Source organism: Penaeus monodon, chromosome 41 (assembly GCF_015228065.2).
Source record: "Penaeus monodon isolate SGIC_2016 chromosome 41, NSTDA_Pmon_1, whole genome shotgun sequence".
In the NCBI taxonomy this organism is placed as follows: domain Eukaryota; kingdom Metazoa; phylum Arthropoda; class Malacostraca; order Decapoda; family Penaeidae; genus Penaeus; species Penaeus monodon.
The window spans coordinates 32,429,580-32,447,998 of record NC_051426.1 but is presented as its reverse complement, the minus strand read 5'-3'; positions in this window follow the sequence as shown (position 1 = coordinate 32,447,998).

Here is an 18,419-nt window from a genome sequence, read left to right as displayed (position 1 = left end):
TTTCCCTGGTGTTACGGGATGCACCACGGCAAACACACGTGGGAGAGTTTCCTTGGTCCAAGATGAGATGAACCAGGGGTGGGGCACCATCCTCTCTCAAGGCCTTGGTGCACCAGGAAGCCTTTTTTCATCCCTCAGGGAAACCCCTCAGTATGGGAGCCCTGGTAAGCTCCCAGATCAGGGGGCCCTCAACCCCCCCCATGCAAAAGGGCGGTTTCCCGTTAGGGGGGAGCTGATCCAGAGTTCGAGCCCATCAAGTCCGCGTTATTGCACCCACCCTAGCATTCCTCAGATCTTTCGATCTTTCACAAGGTCAAGAGGCAGGTCAGTGAGTGTCTTCTGTATTCACAGAGCTATCTTTTTTTGTAAGATATAGGGCATGGGCTCTGGGGGGCCCCTTCGACAGAAATTGTTCACAAAAAGGGTATTTTGGCAACAGAATCTTTTGTTTTTGATTTTTGCTTCTATTCGATTATATATAAGCAAAGATTTTTTTGTTGCCCAGTTTTAGCCAAGGTTTTTTTACATTTTTTTGCCACGGGTTTTTAAAAACCAAACCCTTATGTTGGGTTTTTAGCAGTTTCTGGAAGACCGAGAAAAGACGTAGGGGGAAATAAATAAATGAAAATTATTAATAAATAAATAATTTAGTTTGATTCCATTTGTTACATTGGATAGTCTTGGTGTGGCATACTGTCTTTTTTCTTTTTTGCTTCAAAATTTCCCCCCTGTGTAAAAGGAATGGTGAGGGGGGGGATCTGAACGCAGGTTAGCAAGATTCCAGAGAGATCGCTCCCGCGCAAAACCACACACATATAGGATACTTGAAGAATAAAAATGGTATTTTACTCCCACCTTTTCTCTGCCGTACAAGCCCTCTTGAATGTTAGGCTCACTCTTTCAGCTTCCAGATTGTCAGGCCGATCCGGATATGCAGGAAATGCAGGTGAAGGGAGCAGATTGCCAATTAGCTCTATTGCGGCGCAGCATTTTGCCCTTTTTTAGGCTATATTAGGAGAGTTATGGAATGTTTCCATAACTTCTGGAAAGCCAAGAAAATGTAACAGGAAAATATTATATTCTTCCCTTGATTGCTAGAGAGAGTTTTTTAGAAGGATTTACCTGCTGACGTGATATATCACTGACTTAACCAGGATTATTGTAAATCAGTGACCTCAGAGTTTTACTATACAGCAGATTGTCCCCAATTCACTCAAGACATTCCCACGCAAAAAGAGAGAAAATAGAGGGAGGGAGAGAAGTAAGGAGAGCGTGTGTGAAAAGGGAAAGAGAGAATCTTTTACTTTCTCCACATTTCATTTCCGTTTCTGCTGTTGATTTCTGCAGAAGCCTGCCGCCTTCCCCTCGCGATCGGGCCCTGTTCCGGCTCCCTGCCGTCCTGGTACCACGACACCGACGTCGGAACCTGCAGGTACTTCGAGTATGGCGGCTGCCTCGGAAACAGCAACAAGTTTGCGACAAACAGACTTGCGAAGAGAAGTGCGTCCTACCTGAGACGACTGGTGAGTTTGGCCCTGTTTGTTTGTTTGGGTTTGTTATCATTTTAACTGTTTAATCTGTTGGCAAACTTATTTCATGTTGATTTGATTAACGGGGGTTTGTGTTTTTTTTATTGTATGTTCTTCTTCTATTTTTTTCTAAATTTTCACATTTCCTTGTTTCTTTGTTTGTCGTTTAAAATATATTTTATTTCATTGGCACACATTGGTATTTTTATAGTTTATTATCCCTTCATTGAAATATCCCTTTTTTAAAACAATATTATGACATGGAACGGGTTTTTTTTTTCCTCTTCTTTTTCTTTTTTTCATTTTTTTAACCCATATGCTTCCAGACTTTTTTTATGGTCTCAGCCCCCAGTGAGTGAGTATTATTGGGGCGGGGCCCCCAAGAGGTTAGTGCTAGGGACTTTTTTGGCGAACAAAGTCCTACCAATGCAACTACATGGCCAGCCCACAGTATGTGGGCTCTAATTGGCTATGCCCAGGAAAGGACAGGCAAGAGTGAAAGGCCAGCTTCCTCATGATGATCGTCCTTTGCGTCGTGCATTCCTGTCTTTGGCCCGGGGTTGATTACATTGGGGAGGCAGCCTTTATTTTTTGCATAGCTGCATGAATTTTTGAATTTAAACTGCCAAGGACAGAGACAGGCAGAGAAGCAGAAGAGTAAATAGAGGGGGGTTGTGTGTGGGAACAAGGGCTGTATGCAAGATATGTTCAAAAGTATAGCATTTAGTAGTGAAAATTCTTTGTTATCTACAACATACTTTTCAATATTGTTACTGACAAGAGATAGAGGGAAATGCAGCGGGGAGTTTCAACAGCCATAGGACTCGTTTTAGTTAAATGTAAGTAAATGAAATACAAAAATCAGCTTTGTATATCAAGTACAAAGAAGCCTGCAAGGACTTGAACAATTTTCCTTAAGAAGAAAAATGCAACGGTATGTTGTGTAGATAGTCCACAAAACATACAACTGACTAATAAGAAATATTTGTCCTTCATTTCCTCATTTCATTGAAACTGTCTATCACATATCACCATTAGCATACTGAGGCAAAGCAATAATGAAAATAGGAGGTACAGTCGTCTTACTCAGTCTGGTTCGACTGCCATCACATCACTGCCAGAATCAGGGGACGGACTGCAACTGGGTCCCGTTTCCCATAAAATCCACCCTACTCACGGTTTCCCCGCCCCCTCATTCCCCCCTGCTTTGGAGCAGTTTTCAGCCCCAGGGCCCCCTTATCCTTTCCCCCTGCCTAATAGAAAACCAAATAATAATTTGCCTTGCTGCTTCAACAAATTTTTTAATCATAAAAACCCCCCAAATTTTCTTTGCCGGAGATAACAACTTTACCCACACGGCACAAACCCCACAGCACTTCCATTGCACACGGTAGGAAAACATTTTTCCATTTGGAAAACAAAAAGTTTCCCATACAGGGGACCTGCTTCTTCACCTCAAAAAACCCCCCAGGGGAAAGGGCGCCCGATTCTTTTTCCGGGAACGGCATATTGCCCCACAACACCCACAACCCCGTCGAAAAGTTTGACAAGAAAGCGATCTTTCCGGAAAACAAGCAGACTTTCAATTTAATCTTTAGGGTCAATTTTCCCCAAAAAATAGATGGGCATTTGGAATTTCATCTTGCCGCATCGACTAAAAAATGTGAGCACCATCCCCCGGTTCAGTATAAAACTGCTTATTTTAAAACCATCTGAAAAGACAAAAAACTCCTGCCTTTTTTCAAAGTCGTTTTATCAAAATTTTAAACATTTAAACCGGTTCGAGGGTTTATTTATTTAAGAAGACACGTCTCGAATCTGATAACGACAGAAAAAAATTTGGAAATTTTTTAAAAAAAAATAGAATATAACAGTTCGCAATCCACGGGTATTTGGGCAAAAAATTAGACAAAGGTAGTAACTACCCCCCACCCTTCTCCTACCCTTTCAAAACCGAAAAGTTTCAGACCCAGGATTTTACAAATTTTTGAAGAAACGGGAAAAGTTTTCCCCCTCACCCCCTCACCCCCATTTTCATGAAAAAATTTTCAGAAATTGATACCTGGAGCAAAAAGAGCAGGGTAGAAAACTCCCCCAGACCCCAATTTATCGACTGGTAGGCTGGACGACACCTGGAAACTCATAGCCCTACGTTGAGGAAGTAAAAAAAAAAATAAAGGGGTTTTCCCTTGAAAGTTTCGACTGCCCTTTACAAAGCCTTTCATACCGTTTTTTTTCCCCTCCCCCTTAAGACTTTTTTAGGGGCCCTCATTCCTAACCCACAAAAAACCCTGACTGACCAAAGATTTACCACCATTATCAAAAAAAATCAAAACACTCGACTAAGGGGATTTGAAGCCCAAAACCCTTTCTCTCACACAAATAATTCGGTTTCGTGAGTAAGACGCAATAAACTCATCAAAAACACAGAACAACAACAAAGCCCGACAACTAAGGCTTTTCCCGCCAAAAAAGATGTGAGGACCCTTAAACACGTCTGGATGCGTCCGAAGTACAGATTTCACCAATTTAACTTTTCCCCGTGATTAAAAAGCACTTCAGTTTAAAAAAAAGTTTAAGGCACCCTTTCAATGAGGCTGGAGTATTAGGTATTCATTTTTATCATATTACCTTTCAGAAATAGAGAGAGAAAAAAAAAAAAAAATGCGCATATGGCAATAGTTCGTCTTGATCACGAAGACAAAAATCATATCGCACCGCCCCCCCCCCACCCCGCCCCTCCCCCACCACCAAACCCTGTGCCCCAAAAAGACACTCGAGCTGTGCGTGTAACCGCAATTGCTCAAATGCTATGCACAGGTATGTAAAACCTGTAGAGTAGGACCAACATCCCAGAAAAAGACCAAACTCGCGAGGTAAGGGCAGAGGTGCAGATGATAACCAGACAAAACCACAGAAAAGGTGAGAGGGCATGCTGGAAATAAAACCGGAACCCAAAAAAGAACAGAACCCCCCCCCCGAAGATATAGGAAGCAAGCGCTCGAGAAGGAAAAAACGATAAGAAAAATCTACAAAAAAATTGTAGAATCTCCCAAAAAACTAGGGGGAAATTTCCAAAATTAATGCAGCCACAGAATTTTTAAGGGAGATGAGTCCTTATAAAGGAAAATTACAAATGGCACCTTTCCGCCCAACGCCTTAAAAGCAATTGCGATATTTCCCACACCTCATTGTAGAAAACAATGAATTTCCCAAAGCAGCAGACAACATAAACCCATAAAGAGGAGGACAGGGGAAAAGTAGGCGACATCAGGCTTTTAAAGGGGCGAAGCTTTTCAGCACAGAAAAGGAAAAAAATTGAAGGAAGAGGAAGAGAAAGGTAGGAGATCCTAAATTATGAAAGGAAAAGGGGAAAAGGGCAGTTCGGCTTCTATCCCCACACAAAAGTATGGGGCCCCTACCTCGGACGAAAACACAGCCAGATGCAAAAATGAAAAACACCCCCTGCAAGGGAGGCTGCGCTGAAAAAGCTGTTCCCAAAGGGGAAAACATCCACCACACCTTGATCTTGAGGCATCACAGGAAAAAAAAACAGGAAACACCACCAACACAAGGGGCGCGGGACCTCAGGATAGATGCTAACAAATGGAAAAAACCCTCCTGAGCACCCGCAAATTCAGAAAAACAGCAACGATTTTGTAAAGCCAAGCAGGGCCTAGCGAGAAAGCTAGCCCCAAAAAGATGCCAACTTAGAGGGATTTAAAAGCTTGCCGTCTCATTGCACTTTATAAAAAACCAGGGGGCCCACCAATTGGGAAATTTGGGGAGGTCCTGAGGAGAATAATCAGCAAAAACCATTATGGATGTTTTTGGGGAAGAATCAAAAAGCAGTGGGAATTCCAGATTGCGAGGCCAACAGGGGGGAGTGAAGCGGGCCATCCACCCAATGCGCAAAATATAGAGGACCCCGACGGAAGCGGTACTGACGGGGATGCTGCGAATGCCTTCAACAACATCAAAGAAACCCACAACAAAATACAGTGTCAAGTCCCCAAAGCTTTGCTCAATACATACAGCAACGGCAAAGTTCATAAGAAACACAGTGCAAACCCCAGTGAAGTGATGGTACGCTGGGGGGAACAACACAAGGCGACCCCGGGGCAGGCATGTTGCAATCGGCCTGCTTAGCTGCAAGTCACAAAAACAGCAGAAAAACGAAAGATTTTTTAATCCCGACGCCCCAAAACAGGACCCGGGGAAAAGATAAAGGTTGATTGTTGATTTTTTAAAAATTTTATTCCCGCGTCAACAGTAAGGTCATTACGGCGATACCTTTTTAAACAGAAATTTTAAAATTTTTAAAAAACTTTAAAAATCTATCAAAGATATCTCATAAATAAAAATAAAAAAAATTAAAAACAAAGCATAAATTTTAACTCAAAGTGATAAAATTTTTGCAAAAACTTTATGCAAAATTTAAAAATTTTTTTAAAAAATTGTCTCCCTAAAGGAAAAATAATAAGACCCTCTATGTACAATCCCCCCCCAATACATTCTTTGTGTAATGGGGGAGACAAGCATAGTCTTTGGTTGAGAAGTTGCACATTTTCCATACTGTGCGATCGTTAATGCCTTGGGGATCCCTCACAAAATGCTTTACTTTTAGCCATCTCGGCCCCTGAGCGTCTTTTGTGCCGATTCTTAGCCTTGTTAAAAAAAAAAAAACCCCTTCCCCTTTTCGGTTTGGGGGGGATGCTAGTACCCAACGCCCAAGGTCATTTTAATCTCTCGCAGTTTATTTCTGGAGATATGCCTCCATTGTCCTTCCATTTATCGCGAAGAAAAACTCCTATGTGGTTTCGGGTCGGTGTGGGGAGAGGAAAACGAGCATCACAAGCTGAGCGGCAGCTCCCTTTGGGCCTTCTGATCAGCTCGCTCATTCCCACTGATCCCAAAACATGCGCTGGCACCCAGCACAGATTTATCTTTTTACGTGTTGACATCAGTGCAACCCAATCTTGAACCTCCCTCACTATTGGATGTGATGAGTTTAAGCTCTTGATTGCTTGCAAGGCATACGAGAGTCACAATATATCAAAATAGAATGTTTCATAAGATCTCTAGTCATCTTAACTGCTGCAAGGATGGATGTAACTCTGCAGTAAAGATCCGAGGTGCTAGAGAAAGACTGCCAGATGCAGTCTTCCTTCTGCTCACTGCTGCAAGCCCACACCATTTCAGATTTCGAACCATCTGTATATTTTGCGCCCGATCCTGGTACTAGAAATGTGCTGAAGAAATCTTCTTCGCTTCTGTTCAGATCTCTCCCCTTTCCCAATTCCGACCAAATCTAGCTCGACTTGATTAGTCCAAGGGGAATTGGGGAAATTTCCCAACAGCCAGAACCTTAGTGAGACTTATATTAAGTTTTCTACAAGTTTCCTCATTCTCCTACCATAGGATCGGCTACCCTCAAGGGGGTTGAAAACCAATCTGGATGTAGGAGATCCTGGAATCTTTGTAGTCTCGTATAGTAAATCAGGTTTAGTAGGTCCCGGGGTAATGAAAGAGGTGGGTTTTCCACTCTCAGCATACAGGGGGACCTGGAGTCCCGTAAGCGAGAGTGGGAACCACCTCTTTTATACACGGGGATCATGAACTGATTACTATACGAGACTACAAAGGTTCCAGGATCTCCTACATCAGGGTTGGTTTCAACCCCTGAGGATAGCCGATCTAGGTAGGAGAATGAGGAATCTTGTAGAAAAAAATTTTTAAGTTTTCACTAAAGGGTTTTGGCTTTGGGAAACCCCAAAAAACCCCCTGGACTAAACAAATCGAAGATTTGGTCGAATTGGGAAAGGGGAGAGTCTGAAGCAGAAGTCAGAGAAAAGTTTTCAGCACATATTTAAGTACAAGGATCGGACGCAATATATCAGATGGTTCAAAACTGAAAAAAGGGTGGGCTTTTCAGCAGTGAGCAGAAGGAAGACTGCATATTGGCAGTCTTTTTCTAGCAGCCTCGATCTTTCTGCAGAGTTACTGGCCATCCTTGCAGCAGTTAAAAATGACTAGGATCTTATGAACATTCTTTGTGAATATTGTGACTTCCCTAGTGCTGCAAGCAATCAAGAGCTTAAACTCAAACACTCCAATAGTGAGGGGGGTTAAAGATTGGTTTGCACTGATGTAACACGTAAAAAGATAACTCTGTGGGGGGCCCAGGCATGTGGTATCAGGGGAAGAGCGAGTGATCAAAAGGGCCCAAGCAGCTGCCGTCAGCCTTGTGATGCTGTTTTCCTCCCCCACAAAACCGACCTGAAACCCAGCATCAGATTTGTTTTCCGAAAAAGAAGGAACAAGGGGATTCTCCAGAAATAAACTGCGGAGATAGAGATGACCTTGGATTTGGGGGACTAGATCCACCCCAAACCCAAAAAAGGGGAATTTGTAAACAAGGCTAAGAACGGGGACACCCCAAAATGATCATGGGCCCATGATGGCTAAAAACCAAGCACTTTTTAGGGGGCCAAAAGCCATTAAAAGCGCAATGTAGTGGAAAAATGTGCAAAAATTTTAGACCAAAGACGTAGTACTTTTTCCCCCATAACAAGAAGAATGATTGGGGGGGGTTGGAATGAGGGTCTTATTTGTTTCTTAGGGAGACTAATATTTTTTAAAAATTTAATTTTGCATAATGTTTTTGCAAAAATTTTACACTAGAGTTTAAAATTTTTTGCTTTGATTTTAATTTGTTTATTTTTTATTATGAGATATCTATTTATAGATTTTTTAAAGTTTTAAAATTTTAATATTTCTGTTTTAAAAAGGTATTTGCCCCAATGCTTAGTGTTGACGCGGAGTAATTTTTAATAACAATCAATCTCCTTTTTTTTCCGGCTCCTGTTAGGTCGCGGCATATGCAACTGTTTTACTTTTTCTGCTGGTTTTAGATGATCTTGCAGTAAGCAGGCGATTGATACTTCCCACCACGGGGTCCCTTTGTGTTTTTCCTCAGTGAACCATCACTTCATGGGTTTGTCCTGTGTGTTAGTATAGTTTTCCCGGTTCGTGTATGTATTGACAAAGCTTGGGCATGACACTGATTTTTTGGTGGTTGTCTTTTGATTTTGTTAAATTTTCGCAGCACCCACCGTCAGTCCCGCTTCGCAGGGGGCCCTCATATTTTTTGGCATGGATGGAGGCCCCGTTCAACATCCCCCTGTTGCCAGCACTCGGGAGTTTGCCTGCTGTTTTGAGTCTTTCCAACAAACCCAAAATGGTTTTGCTGTTTATTCTCTCAGGACCTCTCCAATTCCAATGGTCGGCCCCCTGTTTTTATAAAGTGCAATGAGACGGAAGTTTTAAATGCTTATAGGGTTGGCAGTTTTTGGCTAGCTTTCCGCTAGGTCGATGGTTTTTACTAAATCTTTTGCTGTTTTCTGAATTTGTGGTGCCCGGATGGTTTTCCATTGTTAGCATCTAGTCCCGAGGGTCCCCCCTGCCCCCTTGGTGTTGAGGCGTGTTCCTGTTTTTTTCCCGTGATGCATCGAAGATCAAGGTGGGGGTGGAGATATTTTCCCCGGAACAGCGTTTCAGGGGCAGCCCCCCTTGCAGGCGGGTGTTTTTCATTAGATCTGGGTGTGTTTGCCAGGGGTGGGGCCTATCTTTGGTGTGGTGATAGAGCCAAAATCCCCTTTCCATTTCCCAGTTGCATAATATTAGCAAATTTCCTAACTTATTATTCCCTCTCCTTGCAATTTTTTTCCTGTTTCGTGGAAGAGCTTGGGGCCTTTTTAAAAAGTCCGGTATGTGACTTTCCACCTGTCCACCATCTCTTTATGGTTTTATTTGTTGCTGCTTGGGGAATTTACTATGGTTTTCGAAAATGAGGTGGGAAGTATCGAAATTGCTTTAAAAGGCGTTTGGTGGGGAGAAAGGTGCCATTCGTATTTTCCCTTTATAAGGAACTCGATCCCCTAATGAATTCGTGGCTGCATACATTGGGAAAATTTCGCATATGTTTTTTGGTGAGAATTTAAAATTTTTCTGTAGATTTTTTCTGTAATCGTTTTTGCCTTCTCGGCGGCTTTGTTGCTATATCTTCGGGGGGGGGGGTTTTTCTTTCTGGGTTGCGGTTGTTTTCCAGCACTGCCATTCCCCTGCTGTGGTTTTGTCGTGGTTATCATCGCCCCTCCCCCCTTACTCGCGAGTTTGGTTTTTGTTCGGATGGGTCCTACTCTACGGGTTGTACAAACCGTGAATATGCTTTTTGAGCAATTGGGGTAGTCCCGAAGATCGAGTGGTCATTTTGGGGCAAAAGGGTTGTGGTGATGGGGGGGGGGCGTGAGTGGGGGGATGGGGGCGATATGTTTATTTGTATCGGATCAAGAGCGTAATTTTCCCATTGCGCATCTTTTTTTTTTCTCTTCTATTTCTAGCAAGGAATGTGAAATAAAAAAGATACCCGAGATACTCCAGCTGCATTGAAATGGTGCCTTAAAAATTTTTTTAAAAAGCAGATGACTTTTTAACCAAAGGTGGAAAGTTAAATTTTGGTTTAATCTGTACTTTAGGACAGAGCCAGCCGTGTTGAAGGGTCACTCAAAAATCTTTTGTGGAGAAACACCTTAGTTGTCGGTCTTTGTTGTTTTATGAGTTTTGATGATGTTGATTGCGTTTACGTCGAGCGAAACCCAATTTTTTGTGTGAGAGAAGGTTAGGTTTCGAAAACCACCTTAGTCGAGTGTTTATGTTTTTTTGAACTAATAGGGTGGTAAAAATCTTTGGGTCAGTCAGGCTTTTTTTTGGTAGGAAAGAGGGCCCCTAAAAAAGTCTTAAAGGAGGGAAATAGCCCGGGAGTGAGAGAGGGTTTTTAAAGGTCGTCGAAACTTTTAAGGAAACCCCTTTTTTTTCTTTTTCTCCTCAACGAGAGAGGGGTATGAGTTTCCCGTGTCGTCCCGCCATTCCCGTGGATAAAATTGGCCCCTGGGTTGTTTCTACCTGCTCTTTTTGTCCAGGTATCAATTTATGAATTTGTCATGAACATGGGATGAGGAGGGTGAGGGTAAAAACTTGGCCCATGTTCTTCAAAAAATTTTTAACATCCTGGGATCTGAAAAATTTTTGGATTATGAATGAGGTAGGAGAAGGGTGGGGGGTAGTTACTACCTTTGTCTAATTTTTTGCCCAAATAGTGGATTTGGGAAATGTAATTCTATTTTTTAAAAAGTGTCCAATATTTTGTCTGTCGTATCAAAACTACGATGACGTGTCTTCTTTGAAAAAATAAAAACCCCTCGAACCGGGTTTTAAAAGTTTAAATTTAGAGTAAAAAAAGACTTCCCCCCAAAACAGGCCCGGAGATTTTTGTCTTTCAGATGGTTTAAAGGAAAGCAAGTTTATACTGAGACCTGGGGGTGGGTCGATATTTGAGTCGATGCAGGCGAAGATGTAATTCAATGCCCATCATTGTTGGGATGAGCCATCAAGTTTAAAAATTGAAAGTCTGCTTGTTTATACCGGAAAGATGTCTTTCTTGTCAACGTTCGATGGTTTTAGGTGTGTGGTAGCAAGTATGCTCTTTTCCGGAACAGATCAGGGGGGCCCTTCTTGGGGTTTTTGAGGGAAGAAGTCGGGGGGTTCCTAGTAGTGGAACCCCTTTTTTTTCCCAAAAAAGGGAAAAAAATGTTGCCTCCCGTGTAAAAGGGAAGGGGGTGGGGTGTGCGTTGGGAAATGTTTTATCTCCGGCAAAAAAGATTGGGGAGGTTGGTTATTTTAAATAATTTTTTAAAGCAGAAGAGGCAAATTTTTATTGGTTTATATAGGCAGTGGAAAGGAAAATGGGGCCCTGGGCGAATAAAGACCCATGAAGTCAGGGTGGCTGAAGAGGGGCGAGGAACCGTGAGTGACGGTGGATTTTTGGGATACAGGACACCATTTTCAGCCCGTCCCGTTTGTCTGGCAGTGATGTGAGGGCAGTCGAACCGATGAGAAAGACGACTTACCTCCTACATTATTGCTTTCCCTCAGTATGTAATGGTGAATGTGATGGGACAGTTTAATGAAATGAAAATGAAGGAAAAAAATTTCTTTTTAGTCTTTGATTTTTGGGGACATCTACAAAAAAACCGTTGCTTTTTTTTTTCTTAAGGAAAATTTTCAAGTCCTTGGGGCTTCTTTGATGAATACAAAGGTTTTTTGATTTTTTTACTTGAAAATTTTAAATAAAACGAGTCCTTAGGGGCTGTTGCAATCCCCTCGCAGAATTTTCCCCTCTATCTTGTCAAACAAAATGAAAAGTATGTTGTAGATAACAAAGAATTTTCACTACTAAATGCTATACTTTTGAACATATCTTGCATACAGCCCTTGTTCCCACACACAACCCCCCTCTATTTACTCTTCTGCTTCTCTGCCTGTCTCTGTCCTTGGCAGACTTAATTCAGAGAATGTCAGTGCAGCTATGCAAGAAATGAAGGCTGCCTGCCAAAATGTACATCAAGCACCGGCCAAAGACAGGAATGCACGACGCAAAGGACGATCATCATGAGGAAGCTGGCCTTTCACTCTTGCCTGTCCTTTCCTGGGCATAGCCAATTTAGAGCCCACATACTGTGGGCTGGCCATGTAGTTGCATTGGTAGGATTTTGTTCGCCAAAAAAGTCCCTAGACTAAGCCCTCTGGGCCCCTGCCCAATAATAGTAAATGGAGGGGCGTGGCCCATAAAAAAGTAGGGTGCGGGAAGTAGGTTTATAAAAAAATGAAAAGAAAAGAAAAAAGAAAGTAGGAAAAAAAACACTGTTTTCCTGTAAATAAATTGATTTAAAAAAGGATTTTGAATAAAAGGGATAATAAACTATAAAAATACCAATGTGTGCCAATGAAATAAAATATATTTTAAACGACAAACAAAGAAACAAGGAAATGTGAAAATTTAGAAAAACATATGTAAGAGAGAACTTTCCCAATAAAAAAAAAAAAACCCCCTTTTAATTATAAACAATGAAATATTTTGCAACGAAATCAGTTAAAATGATAACAACCAATCAACAAACAGGCCAAACTCACCAGTCGTTCAGGTGGGGAGCATTCTTTGCAAGTTGTTGTCGAAAAACTTTTTGTTTTTTTGGGGCAGCCGCCTACTCAAAGTCCCGCAGGTTCCGAGTCGTGTCGTGGTACCAGGACGGCAGGGAGCCGGAACAGGGCCCGATCGCGAGGGGAAGGCGGCAGGCTTCTGCAGAAATCAACAGCAAAAAAGGAAATAAAAATGGGAGAAAGAAAATTCTCTCTTCCCTTTCCCCCCGCTCTCCTTACTTTCTCTCCCTCCCTCTATTTTCTCTCTTTTTGCGTGGGAATGTCTTGAGTGAATTGGGGACAATCTGCTGTATAGTAAAACTCTGAGGTCACTGATTTACAATAATCCTGGTTAAGTCAGTGATATATCACGTCAGCAGGTAAATCCTTCTAAAAAACTCTCTCTAGCAATCAAGGGAAGAATATAATATTTTCCTGTTACATTTTTTTTGGCTTTCCCGAAGTTTTGGGAAAAATTTCCCAAAAATTCCTAATTAAACCCAAAAAAGGGCAAAAAACTGCGCCGCATAGAGCTAATTTGGGAAATTTCCCTTACTGCATTTTCCTGCATATCCGGATGGGGCCCGACAACCCGGGAAGTGAAAGAGTGAGCCTAACATTCAAGAGGGCTTGTACGGCAGAGAAAAGGTGGGAGTAAAATACCATTTTTATTCTTCAAGTATCCTATATGTGCTGTGTGGTGCAGCGGTAGCGATCTCGTCTGGAAATTTTGCAAACCCGGGTTTTAGACCCCTGCCACCAGCCTTTCCCTTTGCAACGGGGGAAAATTTGAAGCAAAATGAAACAGACAGATGCCACACAAGATACCCAAATGAAAACAAATGGAATCAAACTAAATTATTTATTTATTAATAATTTTCATTTATTTATTTCCCCCTACGTCTTTTCTCGGTCTTCCAGAAACTGCTAAACACCTAAGCATAAGGTTGGTTTAAACACTGTGGCAAAAAAAATGGTAAACAGAACCTTGGCTAACAGAGCTGGTCAAGCAAAACAATCTTTGCTTATATATAATACAGAATAGAGAGCAAAATCAAAATCAAAAGTATTCTGTTGCCAAAATACCTTGTTGTGGAACAATATGTCTGTCGAAGGGCCAGACCCCGAGCGAGCCCAGTAATTTTACAAAAGCAGATAGGGTCTGTGAAGAGCAGAAGACACTCACTGCCTCCCTCTTGACCTGTAAAAGACAAAAGATTGGGGAAATGCTGGGGGGGGTGCAAAAACGGGATTTGAGGGGCTCAAACCCGGTCAGCCCCCCCTAAGGAAGCCGCCTTTTGCAGTGGGGGGGTTTGAGGCCCCCAATGATCTGGTGAGCGTAAGGGCTACCCTATGGAGGGGTTACCATGGGGGGAGAGACAAAATGGTTTCCTGGGCACCAAGGCCATGAGAGAGGATGGTGCCCCCACCCCTGGTTCTCTCATTTTGGAAACCAAGGGAAAAACCCTCCCACGTGTTTTTTGCCGTGGTGGCATCCGTAACACAGGGAAAAGGGAGTCCGGGGGTTTGAACGATGCTGCACGCTGCCCCCTGCGCTAGCAACACCCCCTCTTTGACCCTTTATTCGGGTTTAGAGGGGTGGCTGACAAGGCCGGTCAAGTCAAGGCTGGTAAATAGGCTAGGGTCAAGCAGGTACATTCAGTCGGCAGCGCATAGGCCCAGACTGCCACAGTACGAAACAGGGCTGGTATATTTCCCCCATTCCCCCTGTGGCTGTTGTTTTTGGTTTTTGACCCCAAAACTATAGTTCCCCTCGTTGGATCCATGGGGGGTGGGGGGGTGAGGAAATGAAAAATTCAATTGATGAGATAAAAAATCTCCCTAAAAACATGCAACCCCCCGACCTTCCCTCGAACTTTACATTTTGCAGTCGGGACCCTTTTCCCCAGTTTTCAAAGGGCAAGAATGGGAATCGTAAGGGTTTCCCAGGGCTCCCAAAACCAGGAAAGAAGGGGGAAAAGTCCCCTCAACCAAAAGGGAAATCTTCCCGGGGAAAATGAAGTATTTCATATAGTAAGTCCTAGTAGTGAAGACCATTAGGGTGTATAAATCATGGATTTTGGGTTTTTTGAAGTAATGGGAAAATATTTGGGGTATGTCAAGTGGCCCTCGACACCCCCAGGAGAGGGTAGCCTGATGGTTCGTAAACCAGTGAGATACGTTGCGTGCGATATGAAAACCCCCGGGGCCAAGTTCATTTTTCCCCCTCAAAAAACCCCCCAATATTTTAAGGGAATTGTCTTTTCTGAGCCCTGATGGGGTATTCTGAGGAAAAAACTTTTAGGGGAAATAGAAAATTTTAATGTGTGGCAGTAAAAAGTTTTAAAAAGAAAGAGACGGTTGGAAAGTCTCCCCAGTCTCTTTAATTTTTAAAATAGGGGGGGGCCCTTCCCAGAACGAAAGTTGACAGGTACCATAAAGGTAAACCCATATTCCCCAACCCCATGCATGCTTCCACGCCGGGGTTAGGGGTGGACCCAAACTTTGCCTTTTTAAGAAAAATGGACGCCCAAGAATATGGTAAATGTGGTACGACAGGCATCAAGGAGATGAAAACTGTCCAGGTCCAATATGTTTTTCCCACTGAAAAGCTCATAAAGTTTCTCAAAGCAGTGAAAAAGGAAAAATTTTTGAGAAAGAAGTATGAAAATAAGAGCAAGGGAAAGTTATTTTTCCAGAGGCAAAGCGACATGCCCGTGTCTTTTTTGACAGCCAGGTAAACCCTTTTGCTTCATTCTGGTCATCCCCCTTCCCAAAAAACTTTGCCCTTCAATGCTTCTTACACCACACACTCTGCCACTTTTTTTAAACCTCAGTCCCAATTGGGAAATGCCTCTGGTGAATTCCACCAGAAAACGGAGTAGGAGAAAGGGGGGTTTATTGAGGAGACCCCTCTCCAAAAGTAAGGTTCTTTGGAACCATCGGGTGAGGTCCAAGACCTCAATGGTGACAGCTCCGGCTCCCACCATACCCCAAGGGGGCCCTCGGGTTTAGGCAGAATGCCCTGAAGCAAAGGTGGGGTTTCCCCCTTTGCCAGGCAAAGGAATCGAGTCGTTAAAAAAGACTCATTAAAGGGTGGGGTCTTTGAGCGTCAGGGAAGGGCTCCCGGGGGCTCACGGTGACAGCTCCGCTGTCACCAATCCCCAGGGGCCTCTGTGTAGGGGAGAATGCCCTGAAGCAAAGTAGGTCCGTTCTTTTCCCGGAAAAGAAATCCGGCCTGTCAAAAGGAAGCCTGTGGAAAATAGTTCCCCGGGAAACAACCCTCAAAAGACTCTCCCCAAAATCCTGGAAAGGGGGCAGCCTAAAGGTGTAGGCAAACCTTGACCCCAAGGGGGTGCCAAACCCTTATGAGAAACAATATAAAAAAACTGGTACCCTAAACCAATGGAACGTCGGGGAATTCATGCAAAAAGGGAAGAAAATGCAATATGTATAGCTTTATATAAACGTTTTTTTGTATGTCTACAAGAGATTTGACCAGGGAAATCATCGATTTTCCCCGAGAGGATTCCAAAACAAGCCCATTTTGGGGGCTTTGACAATGGACCTCATGGAGGAGTAGCAGTAAGGTACTCAAAATATTTCCTTTCAGGCCCTCCACGAGAAAATCTGAGGGAAGTTTTGGAATAAGCTTGCACGACCTTACAATTTACACATAAAACTCAACAATAGATGATTTTGAAAATCTACTTGGGCAGTTTCCCCACCATTTTTACTTTGGAGATTCAATGGTCGGCACACCCTTGGAAGACATTTGTGCAACCCCCGAGGGAAAGGGGCCCTTTGGAGTCCTTGTTCTTTAAGAGTGATGCAGTTTTACGAAAGTGACACTCCCCCCACATTTCCAAGTTCAACTGGGGGCATTTTCCAATAAAGACCCACAATAGGGTACCCGATTCACAGTTTAACTTCATTTGGGAGGTAGGAAAAATTAAATGGGAAACGACCATTTTCCACTAATTTTGGAGGAGGTGAAGGATCCAGGGAAAATGGGGGGCAGGATGGCGACTTTAAAAAATGCAGGGTGGGAATCTTTTAGAAATGCAGTATTTCAAGGATCTGGAAGATTTTTCCCGTGTTTCAAGATGCTGTTTAAACATTCACACAGAATCATTTGCAGCAGAAGCACCTTCCCCAAAAGTAGCGGACATTTCGTCGACCTCCCCTACCCGTTGGGTTTTGGGAAAGCCAACAAGCTGTGAGCAAGGAAAAAATGCATTAAAGGGAGTTGAAAAGCGCCCGATTGTAACCTTTATCAGTTACAAAAGACCCAAGCCAAGGCCAGGCGTGGAAGGGGGCTAGACGGACTGTGGAGACAGTTGTCTCCCCGTTAAAATCTGGGGGCCCCTTAGATGGGTTTTTGGGGAAAAAGGGGTAAATTGCGAAAGAGCAATCCATATCACAACCGCCTGAAGATTTAGGCATAATCATCACAGACAAAAAAAAATATTGCTAAAAGCTAGCTAAATCCTGGAGAGGGTCTCTTGGAGCATTTTTTACACTGCCCATCTCCATCTCGTGCTGAACAGGAACAACACCAGTGTCGTTCTTCAGTAGGAATGCAGCAGAACTTTCCCTACAATTTGCCATTTTTGCACAAGGGGGAAACTCTGCTTTTCAGCCCCGCCTAAAGACGCCCAGGAAAATGCGATATTCCATATCAAATGATATCCACTTACGGAGAGCTCCCAGAAGTTCTGTTGGACCCAATCAAAAGGATCTATAGGGAGGGTACGGCCCCCACATGGAAAAAGGGGTATAATATTCTTTTTTAAAATTGGCAAAGATGTTCTGTACAGGAAATTAAAAACCAATTTCTCTCACAGCTGAGCAAGCGATGGAGGAAAATGGTAAACTTCAGGTTGACAGGCGCTAGAAAAAAAAAAACATGTTGACCCAAAATCAAAATGGCTTTGAAAAATTTAGACGACCACAGATGCACTTTTGGGGGAGGAAACGCTATACAGAATTCTTCGCACGCGAGTACATGTTTGGGAGTCTCTTTTACCTTTTAAAAGGCTTTCGATACAAAATTGGAAGCATGGGTACTCATGGAGCTGTTGACTGGTTTTTAAAAGGGGCATTACCACCTTTATACAAAAAATTCCTTGCTAACACGAAATTTTTTGAGTTGGGTGGAAAACAGTTCTTAACCCGGAAGACCCGTGGAAGGGGTCCCACAAGGGGGGTCTTAAGTGTGACCCGTTTTTCATTTCATAAATGCATTGTAAAGTTTTTCCAAGTTCGTTCATGTAATCGTAGTGGAGACTTTTCACTGTATGTCGGAGGAAATTCAGGATGTGAAGGAAAGCAGGGTGCAATAAATCGGGTTTTACATGGGGAAAATATCATGGGTTAAAATTTTTTCCAAACAAGGGCCTGGTATACATTTTCCCCAAACGAGGAAAATTTCCCCTTCCCCCTTTTTAGGGCAAACCCCCGCTTTTTCCAAGAGGTGAAGTATGGGGTTTAATTTTTTACTCAAGACTTACATGGGGCCTCACATCAAACAGTTTAAAAATGAAGTACAAAAAATGTTTTGTATTTGCAGGGTTCTTTTCCCTTTATCTTGGGGTGCAGACCGCACAAAGCTTTTTTACGGCTTTACCGAGCGCCCCATTGTGTAAGCTTTATTTTGGCGTGAGGTGTATTCTTGCATTCAGTTGGTTAGGTTAGGTTAGGGTTTGGTTAGGGTTTGGTTAGGTTAGGTTGGTTAGGGGGTTGGTTAGGTTAGGTTTTTAGGTTGTTTATGAGGGTTTGGGTTTAGGTTTTGGTTAGGTTGGTTAGGGGAGGTTGGTTAGGTTAGGTTTAGGTTTTGTTAGGTTAGGTTAG